Source organism: Suricata suricatta, chromosome 3, assembly GCF_006229205.1.
Source record: "Suricata suricatta isolate VVHF042 chromosome 3, meerkat_22Aug2017_6uvM2_HiC, whole genome shotgun sequence".
Lineage (NCBI taxonomy): Eukaryota > Metazoa > Chordata > Mammalia > Carnivora > Herpestidae > Suricata > Suricata suricatta.
Window position 1 is genome coordinate 53,928,608 of NC_043702.1, and position 13,392 is coordinate 53,941,999.

Sequence of the window (13,392 nt, forward strand, 5' to 3'; positions counted from 1 at the left end):
TTCTCCCCCTCCTCCTTCAATTTCTTCTTGTAATGAAATCCTATAAACACAAAAATCAGGGAACTTTTGTCCCAAACATAAAATGCTGCCTCCCATAGTTACCTACTTCCTTCTTAGAGCTTTACCTTCAAGAGAGTTTTTATGTTGCTTCTGTAGATCGAGGTGGGGAGAAAAATCTTAGCAGAGGCCTGGCAAGGAAACTGCACATGCAGGAGTTTGGAGGTCATTAAGTTCTTGGAAATCCAAGAACCTGAGGGATTCATTTTGTGAGGCACTGAGGCAGGAGAGGGCAAAGGGTGAAAGAGGCTGACCTTGTAAGCCAATGGCAGGAGTTTTCAGGTGTCCCTGTGGGCAGTAGGGAGCCACAGAAGTGTGGTAAGCAAAAGAATGACAAGATCAGGTTTACATTTGCCCCCCCCCCCCACTTCTTGGAAACTTTGCTTGTTTCCTTGGAACCTTTTCTTGGTCTCACACAGTTCCTGTGTCTCTGCATGTGGGAACCAGAGAAGTTATGTCTGAAGGCTTATGTTCCAGAAGAATAGACTAATGGAGTAGGAGGGCAAGTGATTTCCTTGATAGGGAGAAATAATACAGAAGCACCTTATTTTTGGCTTTATGGCAGCAGAGAAGATCAAGTACTCAGGTCAGAGTGCTTGTTGTCAGGGCCTGGTGTGAGGGGGTCATGCCCAGAGGTGTTCTGCAGCCTTACCATAGTCACATGCTGCTCCTATTGACTGGGTCTTACACACTGTTACCACAGTTTCAAACTTTGTTTCTTTAATTTGAGAGAGAGAGAGAGAGAGAGAGAGAGAGACAGACAGACAGACAGAGAGAAAGAGAGAGAAAGAATCTTTAGTAGGCTCCATGCTCAGTTTGCAGCCCAACATGGGGCTCGATCCCATGATTCAGGGATCATGACCTGAGCCAAAATCAAGAGTCTGGATGTTCAACTGACTGAGCCAGCCAGGCACCCCAGAACAAATTCAATTCTGATCAGCCCTGACCAGATCCATCTCTAGGCAGCCTGTGCTTTTTCTGGTTTGGAAGGAACCAAGCACTGAAAGCTAACTTCCACTGGAGCAAAGTTGGCCCTAAAATCAAAGGAAATTATACTAATTCTCTTGGTATCATTACCAAGAAATCACTGTGTGATTGGAAGTTGTCCTACATTGTAGGTCAACATTCTTGCCTTCTCAAGACAGATACAGGCTTTGGGCATAGAAGAGGGTTTGCTGGTTTACATGCGGGCATGTTGGTAATTCTCAAACAAACCAGAGTCCCTGAGGAGACCCATCCTGAAAATTATCATCTGAACAGGCTCTGTGTAATATGAGGCACAAACTCCACATGAAATGTGGTGATTTGAACTACTCTTTGACAAACTTATTTAATACAATTAAGATATTTTAGCAAACAATACTGCGAGGGAAATAACACCTTAACCTATAACTTGGAGAAGGAGTGGAAGGAGCCAAAGATGGCCTTGAATGATTTTATAATTTTGCCTGGGTCTGGCCTTGATCTCTTCTATCCTGAGAACAATTGGGAAGCAGTTTTCCTTTTGGAAAACCAGACGTGAGGTAGGGGTGTGTGTGTGTGTGTGTGTGTGTGTGTGTGTGTGTGTGTGTCCCTTTCCATCTCTGGCTGATTTTAGCCCGGGACACAGGGACTGTTTTTGTCATACACAGTTAGTATAAAGATAGAGCAGTGCTTAGTCTGCAGGGCCGACCAATTGGTGTGTGGTACTATCTCAAGAACTACTCTTAATTTTCATTGCTTCAAAAAGCAGCCTAGGACCCAAAGTGAGAGATATAGAGAGACTGGGAACTTCTCTCCCCTCTGGGGGTGTCCACCAGCACCAAAGTGACCTGCCTTTTGGGCAAATCAGCTAATGCTTTGACATGATAGGCTGGCATCTGTGAGGGATGCATGGAGGCCATTCTCATATTGATGGAAGATGAGCTTAGAAGACTTCTAAAGTCTCCTTTAACTGTAGGGTTCCCTCAGGAGAAAGAGAGGAGGAGAAAGAAAAGATGGGAGAGAGGAGGGAGGAGGAGGAGGAGGACAGAGAGAGAAACAATTACTTCCTGTCCTCATTGTAAATATGCCAGTTGAAGTGTAGAGAGATTATCATTGCAATTGTGTGAAGCCTAACTTAATTTCCTTTTAATTTTTTTCTTTCCCACTCCCTCTATTTTATCCTTGTCTTCTCTCAGTTTGCTGCTGCTCCTGCTTCTCCTTTTACTTCCCATTCTCCTTTCATAAGAAACGGTAAATAGAAGTTTTCTCTATCTAGTACAATGCTATTGGGAAAAAAAATCAAGAGTTTATTTTATCTGGGGATTTTGGAAACACTGACTCCAATAGAAACCATGAGAATGTGTGGTGGAACAGAATTGTGAAACATTTAGTCAGTTACATAGGTATATTTTAAAACGGACTATTCCGAAGGGTGATTTGATTAGGTAAATTACCCTTGTAAAAGAGTAACTTAATCTGTGAGACACTCTCCCAGCCGAAAATTCATACTACCCTAGTTTAAAATAATTTCTTCACAAATTGCACTTAAAAATAATTGGAAATTTTAAGAAAGCAAATCTAATTTTTCAATAAAAAAATCAACTTTTAAAATTCCTCCCTGGTGGTCCAGTATTATTAAATATTCTTCTGGATTTTTTTTTATCTTGCTTTATTGGAGGGAGAAAAACAATTATCTGTAAACGTAATTTTTAATGCATGGTAATAAAAATAAATGGCATAGCTCTGCCGCAGTTCACCTAAATCTTCTTCCCTGGTGGTCTAGTGGTATTAAATAATCGGTACCACATGTATTCATCATTTGCTGACAGCAAAAGAAAAACTTTGGCATTTTATTGTCTAAAGAAACAGGCATGATGTTATTTAGGCTTCTGGGGCGACTTGGCTGATGGTCTGTGAAGAAAACATTTCTTGGCTGGTGGGACTGTGCTTTTTGTTAATTTACGTGGCAGTTAGTACAGAACCAGAGACAGGCGCTCTTTACAAGGTTGATTTGAGTTCCTCTTGCAGGCTGCCCTAAGAATTTTCTAGCTTTTTTCTACATTAACTGGGACAATGAAAATGTATTAGATATTGCTAACTCTGTGTTGGGTGGGAAACTATTGCAATTGAGTAGAGCCAGAAAATGGCTATTGGACAAGGTGTGATTTTCTTTGCCCTGGTGCTGGCGAGGAGTTGTTAGCAATCTCAGAACATTTCAACTTGGCTGCCTTGCGCCTACTCCCTTCACGTGGATGAGGCTGAATTTATTGCTCCTTCTCGTATATAGCAAATTTCAAATTGGAAAATTGATGAATATTTCTGCCGTGTATATTAGAAATGATGCATTGTTTCCTTTTATGAAAAAAGATAGATTTATAAAAGCTGAAGTAAAAAAGTTAAGTCAGCACCCTTCCTGATATGCGTAATAAATACAGTGTTTGTCTGGAGCACCAGAAAACACATCGTTTGTCCAAAGTTCCCAGGTATGATCTGTGCATCAGGTTTTAGAAGGTACAATGAAACACAAAGCAATCTCATTTGTACATCTATTTATTTATACATATTTATTGCAAAAGCAATAACGTCACTTCTCCCTTAGAAAAACATGCCTTACATAATTGAAGTGACAGGCAAAAAAGTAGAGACATGATGGTTATGAATATTGCTATGTTTAATGAGGCGATTTTGTTCCCTGATGCAGCCATAGAGAGAAAATGGAGGCCCCGCTCCAGTGTGTCTCCTATTGTTATTTCTGATGAGGCGGCACCATGTCAGAGAAAAAAACTCCCAGTGTTGAGTTCAAATCCTACCACCATGCCTCATTAGCTGTGTTGTATCAAACAACTTAATTAAACTGCTTAAGCCTTACCTCTTCACTTATAAAATAAGAACACCTTACTGGGTTCTATAAGGATTGAGTGATCTCTTAGGACAATATCTAGCACATGGGAAGTATTCAGTATTTTCTAGCTTAAAAAAGAAAAATTTATAGAGAGAATGACCACTTTTCATGTTTTGGGGGGGGGGATTTGTTTCTTTGAATTGAAAAAACATCTCCAGAATTACTCTAGTCTTGGATCATTCCACAAAAAATGAGATCTTTTTTTAAAAGGGAGATAATAACCTTACAAATTTATAACCCTATATGGCTCCAAATCTACAAAAAGTACCATTCCCTGAGCCCATTTTCCTTAGAAGCTCCCCAAACTGCCTTCAGAGCTATTTTATTTTGACTACTTTAAGCCCTAGAAAGAGCAGAATGTGAACATTCAATGTTGTCTCAAATGTCCAGAGCTTGCCATGTTCCAAAGAGTCTATAAATGAGTACTTGTTAGATTGTTATGAGATGCAACTTTGGTTTCACTGTTTCAAGAAGGTCTGATGATAACTCAAGGAATTCAAACCAAAGTTGCACAATGGATTTCCAGGGTCCTGTCCTTGAATTGGACATGGTGTGTGTGGGGATGCATCTTCCTGAGAAGTCCAAGCATGAGCCGTGACATTTTCTCTCCTCAAATGTATAAAACAATTTACTTTCGACTCTGATAGAAATCTGCAGTTTGTAATTGAAAACAGGTGCACTGGGATTGAGTGGCATTGTTGCTGCCAAGCTGTGTGTGGCTGGAGTGAATCTCCATCGAGCTCCAAAGCATTCCTGATTTTATGACAAGTCTCTCCATCAGAGTCCTTATTAGTAAGTTTTATGTAGTTGGCTTTTTCGTGATCGACTGGAGAGGGAAAAGCTTTTTGTAAAAGCTTAGAAAGCTGCATTAAAGCCTTGGAGGAAACAGGTTTGAATTTTGCGGTGTTTTGATTCTAAATGATATTTGATGCTGTGGTTTTACCTTTCAACATATCCTTCATTGATGCCAGCAGCATCCCTGCACTTGTGGGGGAAACTCCCTCACAATGTAGCAATTACTGATTTATGTTCCAGTGATAAGAATGTGTTTTATTGTGGTCATAATATTTGTTCAATTTAACTGCTATGTACTGGAAAGTATCATAAAAACTTTTCCTCTGATCAAATATTATGAGACAAAGGATCATAAGCTGGTGTGGATACATGCCTGGACTCCCATGGTTTCTGTGTTCGTGCCACCCTGAAGAGAGGACAGGCTATGGTCCTGTAAATTTCTGTGTCCTTCTACTGATATCTTAAAGTCAGTTGCCCATATAGGTCGTTTAAACATTTTCAATGTGTTCTTGTCATCAGAGGGATTCCTTTTCAAGACTATTATCCATCCCTTTATAAAAAAGTTGAGAAAGACTTTTCATTTCTCATTACCAGATCTCAAATTCCCATTAATCCTTCCCCAGACAGTCTCTTTGAAAGTTGTGAATTCCACTGAGTTTTGCCATTGACATTTGAACCTGACATAGGCTCCTTTATAGTCGATGACCATCACTGAAGAAAAGGAAAAAACAAAAAAAGACCCTTCTTACCTATTATTGTGACCTATTATTAGGAGGAATGTGGAACCTCTACTAAGTGGGCAGGGCTGTTTCCCTGATGCTACATCACCACACAAGTTCCAGGGACAGGGCTCTGTATTTGTCTTCTATACTGCCACTGTCAGAGAAGTCTTCCCTGGTTGGTCTTCTCCAGCAGTTCTCCATAGCCTCTGGAGTCAAGTCTATATACCCTCAGTGATCTAGCCCCTGGTTATGTCTTTAGGCTCATGTCTAGGACTGCCCCACCTCACCCTCATCCTCTGTTTTACCCACTACTCTATCCTCCAGTCATAGGAAATGACTTGGATTCTCCAGCAGATTTACCATGTCATGTTCTTCAAGCCCAGCATCTTCTGTGTAGCCTTTCCTGCTGCCCCAATGGGCTTCCATAGCATTCAGTGTGGACCAATGGAGCTGGACAGGTGAGGGAATATACTAGATAGTGCAATGGAACCACCATACGAGGACTCTAGATGCTGTTCCTGATCCATTGCAATGTGATATCAAATAAGATATCATTTAAAATTTTTAAAATTTTTGTAAATTTTTTAGACAGAGAGAAACAGAGCATGAGTAGGGGAGGGGCAGAGAGAGAGGGAGACACAGAATCTGAAGCAGACTCCAGGCTCTGAGCTGTCAGCACAGAGCCCAATGTGGGTCTCGAACCTACGAACTGTGAGATCATGACCTGAGCCAAAGTCGGCCACTTAATCGACTGAGCCACCCAAGAGCCCCCAAGATACATTTTTTAATGCCTCTTTACATCTCCTGATAGGATGAAAAGAACATTTTTTGGTATATGCTTTCTTCCCTCTTCCACCAAGGATGGTGCTGAGTTCAGTCTGCTTCTCAGCAGACTCTGCCAGAGGAAGTGCCAGGACTGAAGAAGAGTGGGAACTATTTTAACGTGTAGTTTTTGGACAGCCCTTTGTTCCTTTTCCCCTGCAAAATGTGGTGACTTGTGTGGTGGGTAGTGGAGGACTCCATCGTTTAGCCCCAAGAAAGGGGAGAAGTGGAGATGCAGAAAAGAATAGGACATGATCAGTGGCTGGGGCTCCTCCCTGGGGAATAACTTGTATTCATCTTTTGAGATCATGTAGGTATTGCGATTCACAAATGGAAGAGTTTACAAATCTGACCCAGCTATAGATTTTAAATGCCATTTTTATTAAAATGCTAATAATTCATTATATTATAGAAATGAATCATTGAACTTCTAATAACTTAATTTGTAATTGTTAGGTCTGATAGTCCTGTAGGGATTATGGAAGGGAGTAGGAAGATAGGTTGAGGCAGGCGGGCACTGTGGTAAATCAGTGGGCTCTGGAGCCCGAGGCAAGTTACTTGGTCTCTCTGTGGGCCAGTTTTCTCATCTGTGAAAATGGGGAATAATAAAAGTACCTACCTTACAGAGTTGTTACTGAGAATGGATGTGTCAGTTGGTATAAAGTGCTCATGTCAGTGCCTGACGTATAGCTCATATCTCCTGAGTACTTGCTATGATATTTTGGTCACTTATTTCTTTTAAAATAGAAGCTGTCAGCTTTGAATACCTCTAAATAGATACCAGCCTTGCCTGTGTACTTATTTTCTCCCCACTAGAATCTGAGTTCCTTTAGCCGTCTTTGTATCCCTAGCCCTTACCCAGCAGGAGACAGTCATAATTATTTCTTGAATGAATTAATGAGCAAATGGTAGTGAACTAGTGCTTCTTCTTTCTTTCTCCTTCATCATGGAAGAATGAAAAAGGAGCGTGAATTCTGCCACGGTGTATGATTATTCTCTGGGGGTTGTCTGACCACAGCAATTAAGAATTCACAAAGATGATTAATCTTACACAGCTGTGCTAGTAAAATAACTTTGATAGGCTCATTGAACGGGAATTTCCCTAAAGGGTCATAGAAGCCATCTCCCTGCTTTTGGGCAGGTGGTTATAATATAATGCAGAAATGTTAGCTGTGTACTATTTCTAATAAATCTCCAAAAGAGAGAATTACTTATCTTCCTTGATACTAATATATAATTTAGTAGCCTATATCTCTCATATAGGAACTTCATTGGGTAGTTTTAAAGGCATTAAAGATTTAAGTGAGGTGCAATGAAAATGGATATCAGACTTTGGCATGAATTCTCATTCAAGTGGCTATTTTTCCTACTTTAGAGATTCTTTGAAAATAAAGTGGCTAAGTGTCAATATTATGTGGCCTAATTGTAATTCTATCTGAGAAGAGATCCATTGATACACCAAGTGATTTTCCTTCATGAGATCTTTATCGAGTGCCTTCTGTGTAGTGGGCACCTGCTTGGGGCTGGGATATGGCAGTGCATATTATTCACAGGGTCCCTGTCCTTTTGGAGCTTGTAGTCTAATGGTAAAGTTAGAGTCTGAACAAGCAATTAAAAGGGCACTGAGTACTTTTAAAGAAGATCTTGATCAAGGGAATCTTTCAGAGCAAGTGACCTTTAAGGAAGGAAAAAGGGAGAAATTCACTCAAACGAGGATGGAGAAGTAGGTAGGGGCCAGATCACACCAGAACTTACAGGTCACATCTGGTGGCTTTGAACCACGTCCACTTGCCTAAGCTGTATCATGTTTCCCAGAAACCCTTTTCCATGGATAGCTGTGGCTTAGTGTAGGTCATAAGAGACATTTATCAGGAGACTTGGAGGGCAGAAGTGAAGCATAAGAAACACTTTTTGTGTTCTGAAAGTTGGTGCAGGGCTCCATGTGCTGTGGCAGGTTCTGCGTTGAGATCTACCAGCTCACCCCATTGGTGTGGGGCGGCCTCCACCAGATCACGTCCTTCAGCTTCCTCAAGCCCCAGCTAAGTGCATGCTCAGCTCCATGTCTAAAGTTGAGGTTGGGGTTGGTGAGTGGCACACGGGTTCCAGTTTGTTGTCACAGTTTCCAGTTGTTCTTAGATCCCAGTTCATCTTCAATGTTTCCAATATGTCCTTGCTCTTGTCCACATATGGCTGGCCTTCTGATCACCAGTCTGACTGATCTATGATAACTTCAGTCTCAGAACTAGAAGCAGACACAATGGCTAACATAGACGGTTCCATCAGCTACTACAGTTGTGTAATGTCTACTACCCTTAGTGAATCCCTTTCTTTATCATGGTGGTTCTTCTTGCTTGATCACCTGCTGATTGATGCATCATGAGACGGATCTTGGTGTTTATCCTAAGAGCAATGGTGGCCATTGAAAGGTTCTAAGCTGGAACAGATTTTTTTTTTTCTATTCTGCCTGCAGCATGAAGACTGGCTTAGAGTGGGGGTGGTTAGGACAAGCACAGATATAAGGAGATTTATGGGCAGAGAATGCCATTGCTAGCCAATAAACATGTTTTTATTTTTCTTCCTGGCCCAGAATTAGGTTACTTCTCCAGCTCTTTCACAAGTTGGTAAGGCCCCATAACTGGGTCTTGAACAAGGAATGAAAGTAGATGAAGACGTTTTCCCTTTCAATGCTTGGCAACTCTTTATGCTCTCTCTCTTCCCTCATCTGCTAGCCACAAGCAGAAGACCTAGTAGAGGACTCAAAAGCCCTAGAAGATGGTGGAGCCATAGGATAGGAAGAGTGTCCTTGGATGATAGTTTGCAACAGGACGCCCAGCGCCAACTCTCCTTGAACTTTGCTGGTTGGAAAAGTACACTTTTATTGTGTTCAGTCACTTTGATTTTGAGCTTGTTTGTTAAAGTAGCAAGTATTCTTTAGCCTAAGTAGTATAGAATGTGGGCAATAGATAATCATGGAATAAGGTACTGGCAATGGAAATAGAGATATTTTAGAAGGTAGAATTAGTAGTTCTTGGTGGTTGATTAGATGGAGTGGTGTTACAGAAGGATACATTAATCATCAGATAAGAATATGTCCAAGTTCCTAGGTTGAATAGCAGGGTGAATACTAGTGAACTAAGTGAACTTGATATTGGTTCTGACCAGTAGCTTGTAATGTCTCATGATCCATATGGCATTTTGTGTTGTTTTTTTCTTCTATTTCTTAAAACATCTTTAAGATGATGTTACAAAGTCTTATCTCTATCAGTTTCTAATTTTTAGATATAAGGGTCAGCCTAAAAAAGAGGAAGGTGGTCATCATCGATCTTGATAGGTCATCTTCCCACCTATGTCCTTATCTGGGCCTCTTAATGAAAGACAAAAGGTGATATAAAATGAACATCCCCAGGGATATTTTTTGTTTGGGTTTTCATGGATTGCAATTGCTAAGAGCTGCTGAGGCTGCCTCTAGGGAAAAGATGATTGTTAGCCTCTACTGTCCAACCAATCCTTATGTCTTGGAGGATATTGATAATTAAAATGGACAACAGTGATTCTTCATTTCCTCTGGCTTTGAATATTCGTCTCTAGGGGTGATGTTAATATCCATGACCAAATGGGATTTTATTGATATCAGTTTTTATATTGATATCAGTCACCTACCAAGTTTGAATGCAAACCCGTAATCCAGATGTGGGAGACATAATATCCCATCATTAATCTCTAGGTCCACTATCTTCATCTCCTCTGCCTGCCTTCCTTTCCTTTCTCTGTTAGACTGGTTAAGTGTGCTGATTTGTTCACTTATTCATTCAACCAGTAATTTGTTCCGGGTAATGAACAGAGTACTGGGGATGCAGAACCCAACAGGATGGAGCTACTATGTTACAGGAGTTATACTTAGTGAAATCATAGACAAACAGTTTTGGCAGTTTTAGTCCAGAGCAGTAAGTGCTATGGAAACACGTACAAAGGAAACCAAGCCCAATCTTAAGGAAATCAGGAAGGCTTCCAGAGGAGTAACAGAGAGAGTGGGAGCTGGTGCCATGAGGGGAGTGGAGGTGGGGAGGAAGCACTTTTACTAAGGGAAAGCATGTTGGAAGGGAGCAATTTCCTGATCTTAGACCAGTGATCTTTGTGAGGCACTGTCCACCACACAGGAGAGAGAATCCCTTAGAGCTGCCCCACACTGTGCACAGAAGACTCTCATCCAAGGAAACTGAGAAATAGGAACGTCTTCAGCTTGCTCCTCCTTTGGAGTTTGTTTGGGATGTGGGTCTTCCAATATTTTGAATCTAAATTTGTCTCTGGATGTGTGTAGATACGTGTGTGTGTGTGTGTGTGTGTGTGTGTGTGTGTATGTGTGTATACACATCTCCCTACTTCTTTTACTCTCTAATGTCGTCAGACTGCAGAAAGAGACCCCGATGAGTTAGAGAGGGTAAGATCCTGGGACTGGATTCAAACCTACATTATATTCATTCTCCTACAAGCGTCTGGTAATGATGTGAGGAAGACAATGCTTAAAAATGCAAAGGTAAATGTACCTACAATTTTAGGCACCAACTTCCGAATGTGCCTGAAAATAATAGTTCAAGAAACATGGCTCCTGATGTATGTATGCAGCTGTGATTGGCAAGAACATGATTGCCAATTGGGGAAAAGCTGAAGTAACCTGGAATACACAATATATAAAACTTCCTTGGGATCTCCAAGGAGTGCTCAGGTGATTCAGATGCGGAGGTCCACAGAACACGATTTTAGGAAATGGTGTGATACAGAAAATCAGCTTAAAAAGATAGGTTTAATTTCTTTTTTTTCCCCAAAGCTCCATGGAATTGTTTTCCATTCCTCTTTGGCTCTTCCTGAAGACATTTCCACATGATGACATCGGGAGAGCACATTGGCAAATCACATTCAGGGTGGTGAGAGATAATGAAATTGAAGTGTCAGCAGTATGCAAAAGGAAGCTTTTTTTTTTTTTTTTATCCCTCCCAAGCCCTGTTATTACCTTATTCAATTTGCACTTTATTTTGAAGCACATGTATAGAAATAAGCAAATTATTAATTCAAGCTTGTCTTCAATTTTGTGCTTGGCCTGCAAACCTCTAACATCTCCCTTAGTTCCCCAGGCGGACTGCTGAAGGCTTGGTGATAGGCTGAGGCAGGCATATTCATTATTCAATATGAGCTGCAAGCAATTTGATATTTCATGTGAGCATGTGGCATGGCTGAGGGCGGGGGGAGTGTCATTCAGTGGAACATGGTCTAGGCTCCTACCATTTTCATGTTTAGCTGAAGGCTTAACATTAGCTGTGCTCACGTGTTTCAAGGATAAGGATAATTCCACCAGGAATCATGGCTACAGCCAGGTGTTCTTGTCTCTGTGACATGTCCTGTTTCTCTGTGTGGGGAGCACTTCTTGAGCCAGGCCATATGCTCAGCATCACGGGGGCTTCATGTGTTCCGTCTGGAGTGCTGGGAATAATGAGATCCTGAACAGTGAAGCGCAGAGTCCCTGGAAAGCAGCTATACTTGGAGGAGGTGGGGAATGCTCAGGGCCCCCAGTTCCTGAGGCCCGGGAAGCAGTTCTATATGGTGTCTGCATTGTCTGTCAACATCTCCCTTCCAAGGGAGGGCACACACACCGCTTGAAGGAGTCTTGGGCCTTATTCCCCATTATAGGAGAAATGGGCCTTGCAGTCTTCTGCGCACATTAAAAAAGTCTTTTCTTTTGCTTAAAAAGGTTGCCACCAGGCTTTAGGATCATAGAAGTTTAGAACAGAAAGGTCATTAGAGCTCATTTATTTTTTTTCTTATGTTTATTTATTTATCTTGATAGAGTGAGCAAGTGGAGGAGGGGCAGAGAGCGAGAGAGAGAGAGAATCCCAAGCAGACTCTGTGACTCGACCTCACCAACAGTGAGGTCATGACCTAGGCTAAAACCAAGTTGAACGCTTAACTGACTGTGCTACGCAGGCACCCTGAGTTCGCTTGTTTTGATGTCCTCATTTTTACCTACATGCAATCTTGAGATTAGAGAGATTAGGTGATTTGTCTGGAGACACACAGTTAGTTGAATGTAACCTGGAAACCAGATCCCAAAACTTAGAATCTCAGTTGAGTGCTCTTTCTACTAAGATACCAAATACTTACTACAGTGCCTGGAACACAGAGAGAACTAAATTTATGTGTGCCAAAATGAAAGTTTTCTTTGAAAACTGTAACATTCTCCTGAAATGTTCAGTCCAAGACATGTTCATTTTCAAAACCTTTCCACCATGTCAACAAAAGTTCTGAGAAATGCCTGCTGGGCTATCTCAGAGCTTGTCTGCAGCTTTTGGAGCTCTGGAGACTGATGCCTGCCCCTCCACCGCCCAGCCCCCTTCTCCTGGTGTTTTGTGGAGGGACGGCTCAGGTCTGCCTGGCTGAGTAATACCAATGGTCACTCTGGGTGAGAACCCTGTGCGTGCGTGTGTGGAATTAATGATGAGTAAACTGGTATTGGGTTTTCAGGGAAAATAACAGTGAAATAGCCTGCAACGCCTTCTCCCCATTTAGGCACTAAATGGCTTCCTTAAGCAACAGACCTACAGCCGATGGTCTCGGCGGCTCCTCTGGCTCGCTCAACTTGTGGCTGACTAATGTGCCCGGTTAACTGACAAACAAGGACACTCAGGGCACAGAGCGCCACTGAAGAGTATGGGAGATGACAAGGTTTTAGCTGAGATGCTGGGCAAATGAGCACGAGGCCCTGTTAGGGCACAAAGTGAAGTTAAAAACATGAAGAGGTAGACATAGAAACATCAGAGCGATGTTAAGAAGCTTCTGACATCTCATTCTGTATTTGCTTTTGCCTCAGTTTATACACACACATGCACGCACACACACAGTTGAGTTTATTGTCACACTCCAGTGCGGGGGACCAGCCCACACACCAGAGTCCAAGGGTCTCTGAGTAGGGGGTTGGTGTCGGCGAAATATCTATAAGAAAGAACACAGACAACATGAATGGTGGAAGAGACCACACTTTACTGTGAAACTTGGTGTCTTATATACCATAGGTGATTACATCATTTTTCTAATGATTACATTGTTTGTTACTTCCAGAAAAATTATTATTTCCAAGGTAGC